General features: G+C 38.8%; 1 protein-coding gene across 4 annotated transcripts in view; it reads right to left on the reverse strand.

Moving 5' to 3' along the window:
* ADRA1A (adrenoceptor alpha 1A) overlaps window positions 1-17,519 on the reverse strand; it is a 111,068-nt gene that overhangs the window by 37,176 nt on the left and 56,373 nt on the right. The gene's annotated exons all lie outside the window — the stretch shown is intronic.

The raw sequence follows: 17,519 nt of genomic DNA on the forward strand, positions 1-17,519 counted from the left end.
CTTTTTTCTTAACTTTGAATTCTAAAAAAACCTAGAAGCAATGATTAGTGCAGTTGCAATGAATATTCAGGTCCTTCAAACACCATCTCCTACTAAAAAAGGACCAAGACTCCTTAGAGAAATGGCTGATTCCAGGTCTGGGCAGGAAACATACAAGAACAGACTTACTGCCACAGGTCAGATAGCCATAAAGACTGCAGTATTGTGTTAGAAGAACTCAGGAACTAACTTGAATAACAACCATTGGCCAATGATGAGACAATGTGAGACTCGATGAGGATTCACAAAAGATTAAAAATCACTACAAGGACTAATACTTTGTTTCAATTAGTAAGCTCTCAGTGATGCTGGGGGAAAAGAGACCTTCATTTATTACCTTTGAAGGAAACTAATAACTGCCTTATTATTTTGAAAATTGATAAATAAAGAACTAGGTGTATATCCCATCTTTCCTATAAAATCTACACCTCAGTTAATCAAATGGTTGATGAGTGGAAGTTGCTCCATCTAGGTGTTTTCCAACTAATAAATGAAGGTGGAATGATAGAATGTCACCATTTGCAACACTAATAAATAAAATAAATTAATAAATTTAGGCAATCACTCTTATTAGTAATATTTTGAAAGGACAATAAAACATGTACATCCTGATGGAAGTATATATCATCTAAGCATTACTTTTACAACAAACAAAGTGATAAATCCTTCTAAGTTGAATAACCAACTTCCAGGAACTGTAAGGAGAAGGAGACTACATTAAATGATACCATTGTGATGAAGTCAGCAAAATTCAGACTATGGAAAATTGTTTATTCAAAGAAAAATTAAATGGAAATTCCAAGAAAAAAGACAAGGGAGAACTTGAACAAGAAACAAGCTTAGACGTATAAACCATATCATATGAACCTGATTTGGATCTCAATTCAAATAAAAAAGTTCTAAAAGTGTCCTGAGAAAATTCAAGATAGTTGATAATAAAAATTGTTGTCGGCTTTTGTTTAGATATAATAGTATTATTGCTATACTTTTCAAAAAATCAGTATTGTTCAGTGGTATATAGTTAAATATTTACAGATAAAATGACATGCTGTCTATAATTTGCTTCCAAAGCATCTGAGTGGAGTGAGGAATGTGAATAAAATAAAACTGCCTGTGAATTAGTTTACAATTATTAAAGTTGTGTGATAGTTACATCAGCTTCATTACGTAATTTCTATACTTTTATATACATTTGATAATATCCATAATAATTACTTAACATATTAAAAAAGAATAAAAGTACATAACTAAAAAATAACTCACTGATTACCTACAACATTTTGTTACCTGTATCTGCATTTATAAGTTTTTTAAATAGCTTTCTTAAATAAATTTGCTTTTTAATTCATCCTATTTGAAAGCCAAATGCATTCCCAGCTGTGAAGGACACAAAGAGGTGGGATTTTGTTCCTGACCTCCTGGATTCATTATGAAACAAGACTCCTAGAAATCCTACAGTAATTCATAGCCTACAATGCCGCAAAGACATGGAGGAACGATTCGAGGACAAGTGTATCCTACCCGTGGACTCAGAGAACAGACACCATGGGGACATATGAGACAGCAGAGCAGAGGATATTTTAAGTGAAGGGGAATGATTCTAAAAGGAAGGGGTCAGAGTGAACAAAGATAAAGAGATGATTATTTAGAAAGGGGGGTACAAGATGAAGGGACACCCCTGAAATTGGGCACAAGCACGTAGATTTGATACCATGATTATCAGGCAGCCTCTGTAATATGTGATCACAGGAAGCTCTTGCATTGGCTTGTTTTAAAGGCAGATGTGTTCAGGATGTATTGGAGAGGTTTATTCCCTCACTGAGCAAATTTTTTTAGAGATGAGACTAGAATCGAGAGTGAAGTGAAGGGAGTCGTATTAGAGCATCAATTCTCTCAATGTTCTCTTCCAGAGGAGCTGCAAAGTGAACGATATATTTACGATCATACTAAGAAAGTATTTTCCTTTGCCATTATCATTCTGTTGTGAGAGTAGAATGAAATGTTCCAGAGATGAAATGATGTGTGTTATTGTAACAGATTAAATGAAGAGCAGATACGAGGATCTATCTATCGTTTACAGCCCGACACCAAAGAGATTTGCAAAAATGTAAAACAACATCACCCTTCTCACCTTTTTAAATTTGGAAAATATACTTTGTTTTCACAAAAGTGTGTTATTTATGTTAATATGCAATGGGTTTATTATTATTATTTATTTATTTTTGAAACAGGGTCTTGCTCTGTTGCCCAGGCTAGAGTGCAATGGTGGGATCACAGCTCACCACAGCCTTGAACTCCTGGGCTCAAGCAATCCTCCTGCCTCAGCCTCCTGAATAGCTGAGATTACATGCATGAGGCATCATGCCTGGCTAATTTTTTGATTTTTTTTGCGAAGATGTGGTCTCATTATGTTACCCAGGCTGGTTGCAAACTGCTGAGCTCGAGTGATCCTCCAGCCTTGGCTTCCCAAAGTGCTGAGATTACAGGTGTGAGCCTTCACACATGACCTTTTATTGTTAAAGGAATTAATAAATATTTTTAAATTTCTCAGTTTTAATTTTGAATATGGCAAATATCAACAGATAGAGTCTACATACACAAAAACTCTTCAATGTCATATGTAATTTTAAGGGTATATAGGGATCTTGAGACCAACAGATCTGGGAATTACTACATTTGAGTGTTTATTGAGGCTATGGAGAAGATGGATTTGAGAGGAATTTCAAAGGAAAAGTGATCATGACATGGTGTTTACTTCAATAAATAATCATTAAGCACTCACAATGTCCAAGATCTTAGACCCGAAGTAGAAAGACACAAGGTGTCTTCAGGTGGTCAATGTAGAGGTCTGTTTGGTTTAGATACAAATTGTCATCTGCATTGAGAAGTAAGTTAGTTTTTTTTTTTTTTTTTTTTTTTTTTTTGAGATAGAATCTTGCTTGTTGCCCAGACTAGAGTTCAATGGCATCATCTATGCTCACTGCAACTTCCACCTCCCAGGCTCAAGCAATTCTCCTGTCTCAGCCTCTTGAGTAGCTGGGATTATAGGCGCTCACCACCACACCCGGCTACTTTTTGATTTTTTAGTAGAGATAGGGTTTAACCATGTTGGCCAGGATGGTCTCGAACTCCTCACCTCAAGTGATCCTCCCATCTCAGCATCCCAAAGTGCTGGGATTATAGGTGTAAGCCCCTGCGCCTGGCTAGTCAGTCTTGAATAACTTCTAGTGATGTTCCAAGTGATGTATTCTTTAAGAGAATTGGATGGGCCAGGTTCTAAATCTCACTCAGAAATGCATGGCTTTTTTTAAACCTACATAGAAAGAATGTTTTCTCAAAAGGACTCAGTATCTTAAGCAGAATCAAATATACTTATCCATTTGCTTACACAAGTCATAAACTCTGTCAGCTCTCACCTACCTCCTGCTTATTCTCATTTACTTTTGTTCAAAGGACATATTTTTATTCCCAAATTATTTCCTCAGACAGGGATAATAATTCAGTATCTTGACATTCATTTAATGCATGTGCACAGGAAGTCAAGTCATTTGACTAGAGTCTAATGAAAAGCAGAACTAGAATGGTATCTGCCTGTGAAAAGACACAAAGTTTAGAGAATACATTAAAGTTTACAAAAAGAAGATTTTGGGGGGTTATGTAGGTTACCATTATTAAATACTCAAATAAGATTATTTCTATAAGAAAGAGTTTAAAACACCACTCACCTACCACCATCCCCATGACAAAATTAAACACTCTCCTTGTGCTCCCATGAGTACTACAATTTTTCTCCTATAGTATTACCAACACCTCTGCTATATGACAGTTTGTTAGATTTCCTTCTTTTTTCCTCTCTGCCCAGGGAGATCTTGCAGAGCAGGTGTTTTGCTTTATTCCCATTTGATTTCCAACAATCCCTTACATGGTGCATTCTATCTAGCAAGTCTCAATAATGGATGTTGAATTTAATGAGCTAAAGAAAGTCCTGAACGTTGCCAAGATTGCTCTTGTTCATTTAATGTATGCAGTTGTTCAAAAGTTCATTAGTGGGGTTTAGCTATGACACAGTAATGGGTATGATATACTATTCTGCTGTAAAAAAAGAGATGTAATTGATTATAATATATGAAGTCCCTGTTTTTAAATATTTAGGATTTTGATCTTCTGGAGAAGAAAACACATGAGATGAGCTCGATGTTACTCTGGCTTTCTCCTTCAGGGAATTTTAAAGATTGTGGCACAGAGAAGTTGGGCCCTAACAAAACTGATCTCTGGGTGGAGAAAACAGACATTGGCACTCAGGGATACTGAACTGAATGAAATTTGCAAGGCCAGGTGCCACAGAGGAAGGAGCTGTGCAGTGACATCCAGTGAATCTATATGCTGGGTCTCAGTGAAACTACGGCCAAATATTTGAATCTAGGGTCAAATATACCCAGTGCAATCATAGGGTAATTGCCTGCAAGAATACTAGTAGATGGGTTTATTTGATTCTTTGAGGCATGGCCTTAAGCTTTGCCATTACTTTTAAGGCTAAAGCAGTGCTACTTTAAGATACACTTTCCTGGGGTCTCAGCTGTGCCCAGATTATGGAATGAGCTCTCTATTGTAGCTTGTTTCACCTTCAATGTCTCATGTGTGACCTTTGGAGTCTCTGCTGAGTTTGCAGCCTTCTGGGACAATAAGTGAATATTTTAGACTTTATGCCAATAAATTAAACAATCTAAATGAATTTAACAAATTCTTTGAAGTACACAAATTTTCAAAAGTGATTTAAGAAGAAAGAACACTTGAATAAATCAGTTTATGTGGAAATGCAAATAATCTAGAATTGCTAATTCAATTTAGAAAAAAATAAAGTCGGAGGAGTTATGTTACTTGACTTCAGGATGTATTAAAAAGATTATCATCTGGTGGGCACAGTGGCTCACACCTGTAATCCCAGCACTTTGGGAGGCCAAGGAGGGTGGATCACTTGAAGTCAGGAGTTCTAGACCAACCTGATCATCATGGTGAAATCCTGTTTCTACTAAAAATACAAAAATTAGCCAGGCAAGGTGGTGCATGCCTGTAATCCCAGCTACTTGGGAGGCTGAGGCATGAGAATCACTTGAATCTAGGAGGCGGAGGTTGCAGTGAGCTGAGATCGTGCCACTGCACCCCAGCCTGGGTTACAGAGTGAGATTCTGTCTTAAAAAAAGAGAAAAAATGATCATCATCAAAACAATATTACATTAGTATAAGGATAGGCTAATAGATGAATAGAAGAGAACAGAAACTCCAGGAACAGGCCAAGACTCGAAAATGGACTTTTCAAAAAAGGTATATAAGTAATTCAATGGGGGAAAGTAGTTCAATGAAGGAAAGTCTTTTCAACAAATGGTGTAAGAGTAAATGAATTTCTATATTCAAAAAGATCATCCTTGAACCTAGAAGAAATGGATATATATTCCTAGATACATACAACCTACCAAGACTGAACCATGAAGAAATCCAAATCTGAATAGACCAATAATAAGTAATAATATCAAAGCCATAATAAAAATGTCCTAGCAAAGAAAAGCCTGAAACCCAATCAATGGCTTTATTGTTGAATTCCATCAAATATTCAAAGAAAAACTAATAACAATTCTACTCAAACTATTTCAAAAAATAGAAGAAGGAATACTTCCAAATACTCATTATATGAGGCCCGTATTACCTTGCTACCAAAACACATGAAAAATAATCAAAAAGAGACATCAAAAAAGCCCCAAAACTACAGAATAATATCTCTGATGAAAATTGATGCAAAAATACTCAACAAAACACTCGTAAACCAAATTCAACAAAATACTAAAAAGATTATTCATCATTACCAAGTGAGATTCATTCTAGGGATGCAAGGATGGTTCAACATATGTAAATCAATCAGTGTGATAGAGCATATCAACAGAATGAAGGACAAAAACTGTATGATCATTTCAATTATTGCTGAAAAAGCGTTTGATAAAATTCAACATCCTTTCATGATAAAAAGCCTCAGAAAACTGGATCTAGAAAGAACATTTTCCAGCACAATAAAAACCATATATGACAGACCCAAAGCTAGTATTATATTGACTGGGAAGAAGTGAAAGCCTTTCCTCTAAGATGTAGAATGAGACAAAGATCTTCACTTTCACTGCTGTTATGTGACATAGTTTTGTGAGTCCTAACTAGAGCAGTCAGACAAGAGAAAGAAAGTAAACGCATCCAAATTGGAAAGAAGTCAAATTATCCTTGTTTGCAGATACAACCTTATGTTTGAAATATAAAATATATTCTTGTTTGTATATAATCTTATGTTTGAAAAAAACCTAAAGACTCCACCAAAAGGCGATTAGAACTGATTTAAAAAATCAGTAAAGTTGCAGGATACAAAAATCAGTAGCATTTTTATATGCCAATAGCAAATGGTTTGAAAAAGACTTTAAAAAAGTAATTCAATTTACAATAGCTACAAATAAAATACCTAGGAATAAACTTAACCAAAGAAGTCCCAAAAATTTCTACAATGAAAACTATAGAACACTTGTGAAAGAAACTAAAGAAGAGACACAAAAAATGGAGCTATTCTATGTTCATTAATTGGAAAAATCAATATTGTTAAAATGTCCATACTACGTAAAGCAATATACAGATTCGGTGCAATCCTTATCAAAATACCAATGAGATTCTTCTTAAAAATAAAAGAAATAATCTTAGAATTTATATGGAGCCACAAAAGATCCAGAATAGCCAAAGATATCCAAAACAAAAAGATCAAAACTGGAGGACTCACACTACCTGACTTCAGATTACACTACAGAGCTATGGTAACAAAAATAACACGGTACTGGCATAAAAATAGGCACACAGACAAATGAAACTGAATAAAGAACCTAGAAATAAATTCATATATCTACAGTGAAGTCATTTTTGACAAAGGTGTCATGAATATATATTGGAGAAAGAATAGTCTTTTCAATAAATGGTGCTGGGAAACTGGATATCCACATACAGAAGAATCAAACTAGACCCCTATCTCTTGAAATATACAAAAATCAAATTAAAATTAATTAAAGACTTAAATCTAAGCCCTAAAAGTATGAAACTACTAAAAGAAAACATCGGAGAAACTCTTCTGGATGTTGGACTGGCATACATTTCTTGAGTAATAGCCCAAAGCACAGGCAACCAAAGCAAAAATGGACAAATGGAATCACATCCAGTTAACAAGCTTTTGTGCAGCAAAGGAGGCAATCAACAAACTGAAGAGATAATCCACAGAATGGGAGGAAATATTTGCAAACTATCCATCTAAAAAACCTAATAACCAAAATATACAAGGAGCTCAAACGACTCAATAAGAAAAAATACAATAATTTGATTAAAAATGGGTGGAAGATATGAATAGACATTTCTTAAAAGAAGACACACAAATGGCAAACAGGCATATGAAAATGTGCTCAACATTATTCATCATCAGAGAAATGCAAATCAAAACTACAATGAGATCTCTCACCCCAGTAAAAATGGCTTTTATTCAAAAGACAATAACAAATGCTGGTGAGAATGCGGATAAAAGGGAACCCTCATACCTTGTTATTAGGAGTGTGAATTACTATAGCTGCTATGGAGAACAGAATGGGGGCTCCTCAAAAAACTAAAAATAGAGCTACCATATTTTCCAGCAATCTGATGGCTAGGTATATACCTAAGAAAAACGAAATCAATATATTGAAGAGACATCTGCATTCCCATGTTTTTGGCAGCACTATTCACAATAGCCACGATATGGAAGCAACCTAAATATCCATCAACAGCTGAATGAATAAAGCAAATGTGGTACATATACACAATGGAGTACTATTCAGCTGTAAAAAGAATGAGATCCTGTCACTTGCAACAACATGGATGGAACTGGAGAACATTTTGTTAAGTGAAGTAAGGCAGGCAAGGAAAGACAAACTTTGCATATTCTCACCTATTTTGGGGAGACATGAAAACACATCCACATGCAGGCTTGTCTATGAGTGTTCAAAGAGGCTTTATTTGTAAATCCCCAAAGTAGAAACAGTCTAAATTTCATCAATATGTAGAATTATAAAACATTATACCTATACTCTAGAATAAAAAAGAATAGACTATTGATACATGTAATGTGCATCTCAAAATCATTATCATGAATGAAAGAGGCCAAAAAGATTCATGCTGCATGATTTTCTTCATGTAGGAATCTAGAAATTGCAAGGTAATCTATAGTGATGGTAAATGGATCAATATTTTCCCAGGGACAGAATTTGTAACTCCATGGATTCCATGGGTGTCAGAGTTGTGCTCTGACTTATCTAACTTATATTTGATGAACAAATGATCACATAAAGTGAAAAATCAACCTCCAGACTCAAAGTTTGGAGTCTAATTCCAGAATAACACTGATAACCTCTGTGTGTCCCATTGGAAGAACATATGATGCTTCGAGGATGGTTGTGTCAGAGATAAGATGAGATGGTGTGTGAAAAATAATAGCAATTATAAGATCTGATAGAAATTTAATTTATTCTTGTTTGCTATTAATAGCTAGAGATAAGCCTGAAATTGGAATTTCATAGCTCATCAGTGAGGGCAATAAAGGATATGCATCAAATAAGCTTTGGAGTCCCACCCCCCCCGTCTCTCTCTCTCTCTCACACACACACACACACACACACACACACGTGCACTTATGCAGCACACACACAAACATACATGACTCGGGTTTCATAGACATTGTTTCTGAAGATAAAGGATATGGCTGTGAATTTTGTTTCTAATGCCGTTGGTGATTTGCATGCTAATTCTAGCCTAGCAATCAATCCTAAAAGATCAGTTAGACTATGCCCCACTGTGGCCACTGAAAATGGGGCTCTCACCTCTGCCTACCTGGCTCTTCACTTGAAATCACCTTCCTTGTCTGTCCACTCTCAATTTACGCCTGTTGCCTCAGTATGGTTATTAATTGTGGTTTCTTAACATTTTGAGTGATATGAGCTAGACAGTAAATTAACATTGAATTAGTATTTCCTGGTTTGGGTCTACAAGGTGGGAATTATTCCCACTTTAAATAAAGATGAGGCAAATTGCTCGTCTACTATGCTAACACATTGCCTTAAAGAAGGGAGACCAAGACTTCGGGTAATACAAGACTGAATACTTACTGCATGTCTACTCTATGCCCAGTACTTTCTAAATGCTTTCCATATATTAGCTCATTTAATTTTCCAAAAATGCTAGGAGGATATCAATACATTAGTGTTATTACAGATTAGGAAACAGTCATGAGAGGCTAAGTAACTTGCCCAAGGCCATGCAACAAGTGAGAGATGGAACTGGATTTGAACTCTGGTACCCCAGCTCCAGAGCTGGTGGGTAATAATTTCTTGCTGTGAAAAGTATTACAAGGCTCTCTTTTTGTGTTGGTTCTACCTGGTACAAAAACTTTGATGAGCCAAGAGTTACTGGAACTTTAGTAAGCTCATTAATTGAACAGATTTATTGTTATAGCATTTTCCCCCCACAAAGGTTTGACATTATTAACAGAGCCAAAGGTAAGCTATGTTGGCCCTTGGTAAAGACGTAGCTTATCAGAGCCTGGGAAGCTGAGGGTTGTGGCTGGTTCTCCTTTTCTAGGATATTCCCTGAGGTCACTTCTAACAGACCAATGTACTTGCTCTTCCTACTTTATACTTCCAGGCACGGGGCAGCTTTACGCAATGAGTAATGACCAAACTCCCAAATGCTCCCTTTCTATCCTGCCTCTCTTCCCCTTACTCCAAGAATGGGGAATTAGCACTGCCCTGTTTTTAACTAGGTTGCAATTCATGCAGCCTCCTAATTGCAAAATCACTCCCCTGCAGCTTTCCTCCAGACAAGGTGGAACTGGCCCCAGAAGCTGAGTGCTTACACCAAAGATTTTTTTTTTAATTGAAAGCTGCCTTCTGTTTTGCTCTTCCGTTGTAGCGTCACAGATAACGGGGTGCAAAAAGCCCTTTATCCTGTTAGTAGTGGCCTTAGGTAAGAAAAAAAAGAGCATGATTCAAATTTTCTGTGGCCTCTGGCTCAGTTGTAATGGAATGTAAGTGCAATGCCAGAGCCTGGTAAAAATAGAAACTCTCCAGTGTCCAGAATCCTATCCAGATGGTGTGGGAATCCAGATAGTAACTCATCACTAAGGAGGGTCACCATGAATTAATGGGGAAGTGTCATGCCTCACACTGGGGAGTAAATGAAATGGGCTGTAGTTTAGAGTGGAACCTCTCATATCACCAGAGAGTCCCAGGTTGCTCCTTAAATCTCTTTACTCTGGCTTAATTGAAAGTTCGGTCATTACATAAGGCTGTGTGCCTGGAAGAAGGAAGTAGGAAGAGCAAGCGCAGTGGCCGCTGCTAGAAGTGGCCTTATGGAACATCCTAGAAAAGGAGAACCAGCCACAACACTGAGCTTCCCAGAGTGGGTGGGGAGGAGGCCGGCATCTGTGATAATGAGAGAAGATGCCTAGAGGGAGCTGGCCCCAAACTCTGATAAGCTGTGTCTTTACCAAGGGCCAATATAGCTTGGCTTTTGCTCTGTTAATGTCAAACTTAGGTCTAGGGGAAAGTGCTATAAAAACAAACGTGTGCAATGAATGGGCTTACTAAAATTCCAGTAACTCTTGGCTTGTCAAAACCTCAACAAAACTTGAATCATGCTTTTTTTTTTCCCTTACTTAAGGCCACTATTGTCAGGTAGAATCAACACAAAAAGAAGCCTTGTAATGTTTTTCACAGCAAGTAATTATTACCCTTCATATGAATTAGAAATTTAACCCCTTTCCGTTAAAGCCCCCTAAAAGGAATTAGCTTTGGGCCCTGGGCAAGCCACTGAACTCTGCTAGTCTCCCCTTCTTTATCAATGTCATGAGGGTGATCATATCCATTTTCGCAGGGCTACTTCTTTTGGAAAATAAATAACAAGAAGGTACAGGAATCGATCGATCCAAGATGGCCACTTAGGAGGAACTCGGGAATGTAGCTCCGAGAGAAAGCACAGAGGGTGAGTGGACGCCGTATTTCCAGACTGATTTTTACTGCCCACAGACCAGGAGATTCACAGGCAGAGGAGCCACACGGGTCGCCAGCGCCGCTGGTTTGAACAGCGCAGCTGCTGGGCCTGCGCCCTGAGGCAACAGCTCACTGTACAGAGTGAGAGAGTCTGAGTCCCCTATAAGCCAGCAAGGGGAGCTGAAACGGGGAGCCAGGCCAGCGCCACGAATCTCAGAGCCGCGGCTTTAACCAACGCAGCGGCTCTGGAGGCAGAGCAGATGAGACGGTGTCCCCTCTTAGCCGGCAAGGGGACCTGAAACAAGGAGTGAAGCCAGGAGATTCCCGAGCAAAAAAAAGCGCCACTGCAAACACAACTGAACCCGGAACGGTCCAGCTCTGTGGAGGAGGGGCGTTCTCCATAGGCACCCTGCAGTTCCCAGGGCAATCTACCAAGGCAACCCGCCACTACACAGACTCCGTCACTACAGGGGCGGGCCAACATAGTGGAAGCAGTTCTAACTACGCCCATATAAACAGGACTGCAGGGAAGTTCACACGGAAGCTGGGCGGAGCCCACAGCAGCTTAGCGAAGCCTCTGCAGGCTGAGTGTGACTAGGCTGCCACCTTGTGGGCAGGGAAAACAGCAACGGCACAGGGGAAAATCATAAAGGCCTAACTCCCTGGGACAGAACACCTCGGGGGAAGAATAGGGGGTTTATGAGTTCTACCGCTGCAGACTTAAAATTACCAAAATCAGAAAGACAACAACTACAAAGTCAACAGGTGGATAAATCCACAAAGATGGGAAGAAACCAGCGCAAAAAGGATGAAAACACCCAAAACCAGAACACTTCTCCTCCTATAAGGGATCACAACTCCTCACCAGCAAGGGAACAAGACTGGATGGAGAATGAGTGTGATGAAATGACAGAACCAGCTTTCAGAAAGTGGATAATAAGAAACTTCCGTGAGCTAAAAGAACATGTTCTAACCCAATGCAAAGAAACTAAGAACCTTGAAAAAAGACTTGACGAAATGCTAACGAGAATGGACAACTTAGGAATATGAGCGAATTGATGGAGCTGAAAAACACAACACGAGAACTTCGTGAAGCATGCACAAGTTTCAACAGCCGAATTGACCAAGCAGAAGAAAGGGTATCAGAGGTCGAAGATCAACTCAATGAAATAAAACGAGAAGGCAAGATTAGAGAAAACAGGGTAAAAAGGAATGAACAAAGTCAACAAGAAATATGGGACTATGTGAAAAGACCTAATCTACATTTGATAGGTGTACCTGAATGTGACGAAGAGAATGCATCCAAGCTGGAAAATACTCTTCAGGATATTATCCAGGAAAACTTCCCCAACCTAGCAAGGCAGGCCAATATTCAAGCCCAGGAAATACAGAGAACACCACAAAGATATTCCTCTGGAAGAGCAACCCCAAGACACATAATCATCAGATTCACCAGGGTTGAAATGAAGGAGAAAATACTAAGGGCAGCCAGAGAGAAAGGTCGGGTTACCCACAAAGGGAAGCCCATCAGACTCACTGCAGATCTCTCAGCAGAAACCCTACAGGCCAGAAGAGAGTGGGGGCCGATATTCAACATCCTTAAGGAAAAGAACTTTCAACCCAGAATTTCATATCCAGCCAAACTAAGCTTCATAAGTGAAGGAAAAATAAAATCCTTTGGGAACAAGCAAGTACTCAGAGAGTTCATCACCACCAGACCAGCTCTACAAGAGCTCCTGAAGGAGGCACTACACATAGAAAAGAACAACCAGTACCAGCCACTCCAAAAACACATGAAAAGGTAAAGAGCATCAACAACATGAAGAATCTGCATCAACCAAAGGGCAAAACAGCCACCTAGCATCAAAATGACAGGATCAAATTCACACATAACAATATTAACCCTAAATGTAAATGGACTAAATGCCCCAATCAAAAGACATAGACTGGCAAATTGGATAAAAAGCCAAAACCCATCAGTGTGCTGTATCCAGGAAACCCATCTCACATGCAAGGATACACAAAGGCTCAAAATAAAGGGATGGAGGAAGATTTACCAAGCAAATGGAGAGCAAAAAAAAGCAGGAGTTGCAATTCTCATCTCCGATAAAATAGACTTTAAAGCAACAAAGATCAAAAGAGACAAAGGACATTACATAATGGTAAAAGGATCAATGCAGCAAGAAGAGCTAACGATCCTAAATATATATGCACCTAATACAGGAGCACCCAGATACATAAGGCAAGTTCTTAAAGACTTACAAAGAGACTTAGACTCCCATACAATAATAGTGGGAGACTTCAACACACCATAGTCAATATTAGACAGATCAACGAGACAGAAAATTAACAAGGATATCCAGGACTTGAACTCAGACCTGGAACAAGCAAACCTAATAGACATTTACAGAACTCTCCACCCCAAATCCACAGAATATGCATTCTTCTCAGCACCACATCACACCTACTCTAAAATTGACCACATAATTGGAAGTAAATCACTCCTCAGCAAATGCAAAAGAACAGAAACCATAACAAACAGTCTCTCAGACCACAGTGCAATCAAGTTAGAACTCAGAATTCAGAAACCAACCCAGAACCGCACAGCTACATGGAAAATGAACAACTGGCTCTTGAATGTTGGCTGGATAAACAATGAAATGAAGGCAGAAATAAAGACATTCTTCGAAACCAACGAGAACGAAGACACCACATACCAGACTCTCTGGGACACATTTAAAGCAGTCTCTAGAGGAAAATATATAGCAATAAGTGCCCACATGAGAAGAAAGGAGAGATCTAAAATTGACACCCTATCATCAAAATTGAAAGAGCTAGAGGAGCAAGATCAAAAAAACTCAAAACCTAGCAGAAGACAAGAAATAACTAAGATCAAAGCAGAATTGAAGGAGATAGAGACACGAAAAACCCTACAAAAAATCAATAAATCCAGGAGCTGGTTTTTTGAAAAGATCAACAAAATAGACAGACCACTAGCCAGATTAATAAAAAAGAAAAGAGAGAATAACCAAATAGATGCAATAAAAAATGACAAAGGGGATATCACCACAGATTCCACAGAAATTCAATCCATCATCAGAGATTATTACAAACAACTCTATGCACATAAACTAGAAAACTTGGAGGAAATGGATAAATTCCTGGACAGTTGCCTCCTCCCAAGCCTAAACCAGGAAGAAGTCGAAACCCTGAATAGACCAATAACAAGGTCTGAAGTCGAGGCAGCAATTAAGAGCCTACCACCCAAAAAAAGCCCAGGTCCAGATGAGTTCACAGCAGAATTCTACCAGACATACAAAGAGGAACTGATACCATTCCTACTGAAACTATTCCAAATAATCCAAAAAGAGGGAATCCTTCCCAAATCATTTTATGAGACCAACATCATCCTAATACCAAAACCCGGCAGAGACTCAACAAGAAAAGAAAACTACAGGCCAATATCCATGATGAACATAGATGCAAAAATCTTCAATAAAATACTGGCAAGCCGATTACAACAGCACATCCAAAAGCTTACCCACCATGATCAAGTAGGATTCATCCTGGGGATGCAAGGCTGGTTCAATATACGCAAGTCTATAAATGTAATTCACCACATAAACAGAACCAAAGACAAAAACCACATGATTATCTCAATTGATGCAGAGAAGGCCTTCGACAAAATTCAACAGCCCTTTATGCTAAAAACTCTCAATAAACTAGGTATCGATGGAACGTATCTCAAAATAATAAAAGCTATTTACGACAAACCGACAGCCAATATCATACTGAACGGGCAAAAACTGGAAGCATTCCCTTTGAAATCTGGCACTAGACAAGGATGCCCTCTCTCACCACTCCTATTCAATATAGTATTGGAAGTTCTAGCCAGAGCAATCAGGCAAGAAAAAGAAATAAATGGTATTCACTTAGGAAAGGAGGAAGTCAAATTGTCTCTATTTGCAGATGACATGATTGTATATCTAGAAGACCCCATCATCTCAGCCCAAAATCTCCTGAAACTGATAAGCAACTTCAGCAAAGTCTCAGGATACAAAATCAATGTGCAAAAATCACAGGCATTCCTATACACCAATAACAGACTTAAAGAGAGCCAAATCAAGAACGAACTGCCATTCACAATTGCTACAAAGAGAATAAAATACCTAGGAATACAACTAACAAGGAATGTAAAGGATCTCTTCAAGGAGAACTACAAACCACTACTCAACGAAATAAGAGAGGACACAAACAGATGGAGAAACATTCCATGTTCATGGTTAGGAAGAATAAATATCGTGAAAATGGTCATACTGCCCAAAGTAATATACAGATTCAATGCTATCCCCATCAAGCTACCAATGACCTTCTTCACAGAACTGGAAAAAACCACCTTAAACTTCATATGGAACCAAAAGAGAGCCCGCATAACCAAGTCAATTCTAAGCAAAAAGAACAAAGCGGGAGGCATCACACTACCGCACATCAAACTATACTACAAGGCTACAGTAATCAAAACAGCATGGTACTGGTACCAAAACAGAGATATAGACCAATGGAACAGAACAGAGGCGTCAGAGGCAACACAACATATCTACAACCACCCGATCTTTGACAAACCTGATAAAAACAAGCAATGGGGAAAGGATTCCCTGTTCAATAAGTGGTGTTGGGAAAACTGGCTAGCCATATGCAGAAAGCAGAAACTCGACCCCTTCCTGACACCTTACACTAAAATTGACTCCAGATGGATTAAAGACTTAAACATAAGACCTAACACCATAAAAACCCTAGAAGGAAACCTAGGCAAAACCATTCAGGACATAGGCGTAGGCAAGGACTTTATGACCAAAACACCAAAAGCATTGGCAACAAAAGCCAAAATAGACAAATGGGACCTAATCAAACTCCACAGCTTCTGCACAGCAAAAGAAACAGTCAATAGAGTGAATCGGCAACCAACAGAATGGGAAAAAATTTTTGCAGCCTACCCGTCTGACAAAGGGCTGATATCCAGAATTTACAACGAGCTAAAAAAGATTTACAAGAAAAAACAAGCCCATTCAAAAGTGGGCGAAGGATATGAACAGATACTTTACAAAAGAAGACATACATGAGGCCAACAAACATATGAAAAAATGCTCATCATCACTGGTCATTAGAGAAATGCAAATCAAAACTACATTGAGATACCATCTCACACCAGTTAGAATAGCGATCATTAAAAAATCTGGAGACAACAGATGCTGGAGAGGATGTGGAGAAATAGGAACACCTTTACACTGTTGGTGGGAGTGTAAATTAGTTCAACCATTGTGGAAAACAGTGTGGCGATTCCTCAAGGACCTAGAAATAGAAATTCCATTTGACCCAGCAATCCCATTACTGGGTATATATCCAGAGGATTATAAATCGTTCTACTATAAGGACACATGCACACGAATGTTCATTGCAGCACGGTTTACAATAACAAAGACCTGGAACCAGCCCAAATGCCCATCGATGATAGACTGGACAGGAAAAATGTGGCACATATACACCATGGAATATTATGCAGCCATTAAAAACGAGGAGTTCGCGTCCTTTGTAGGGACATGGATGAACCTGGAAACCATCATTCTCAGGAAACTGACACAAGAACACAAAATCAAACACCACATGTTCTCACTCATAGGTGGGTGTTGAACAAGGAGAACACATGGACACGGAGGGGAGCACTATACACGGGGGTCTGTTGTGGGGGAGTGGGGGGGACAGCGGGGGGGTGGGGAGTTGGGGAGGGATAGCATGGGGAGAAATGCCAGATATGGGTGAAGGGGAGGAAGGCAGCAAATCATACTGCCACGTATGCACCTATGCAACAACCTTGCATGATTTTCACATGTACCCCCAAACCTAAAATGCAATAAAAAAAAAAAAAAGAAGGTACAGGAATCAAGGAGGGTGACAAGCACATGGGTGGCTAAAAATTTTAACTGAAGAAGTCAAAGCAATACAATTGATTGGCACCACTAAGAAAGAGTGTAAGAGAACTGGAGGGAACCCCTCTGCTGGTCCGTTTTTACTATTTGGATTAAATGTCACCTCTATCATGTTTCGTTGTTAATCTCAGTGTCTGTCTCTCTTAATAAATAGACAGTGATCCTTCTAAGTGGGGAGGACCATGGCATGTTCACATCTGGGGTCCATTATAGCATTTCGTGCAAAAAGGTGCTTGGATGTTTATTGAAAAAAAGAATGAGTGAAGATTTGGAATAGTGGAAAACATTGGGAAGGGTGTTTGTTTTGGTGGGAATGTAGTGTGATGAAAACTAGGGAGTTACTTAGAATGTCCAGGAAAAGACAGAAGAGGGTGGCCTGGCTGGAAAACAGGGACTGGGGAGTGCTGAGCAAGAG

The sequence above is a fragment of the Aotus nancymaae genome, unplaced genomic scaffold, assembly GCF_030222135.1.
Source record: "Aotus nancymaae isolate 86718 unplaced genomic scaffold, 86718_ANA_hifiasm-v0.15.2.pri h1tg000079l, whole genome shotgun sequence".
NCBI classification, from domain to species: domain Eukaryota; kingdom Metazoa; phylum Chordata; class Mammalia; order Primates; family Aotidae; genus Aotus; species Aotus nancymaae.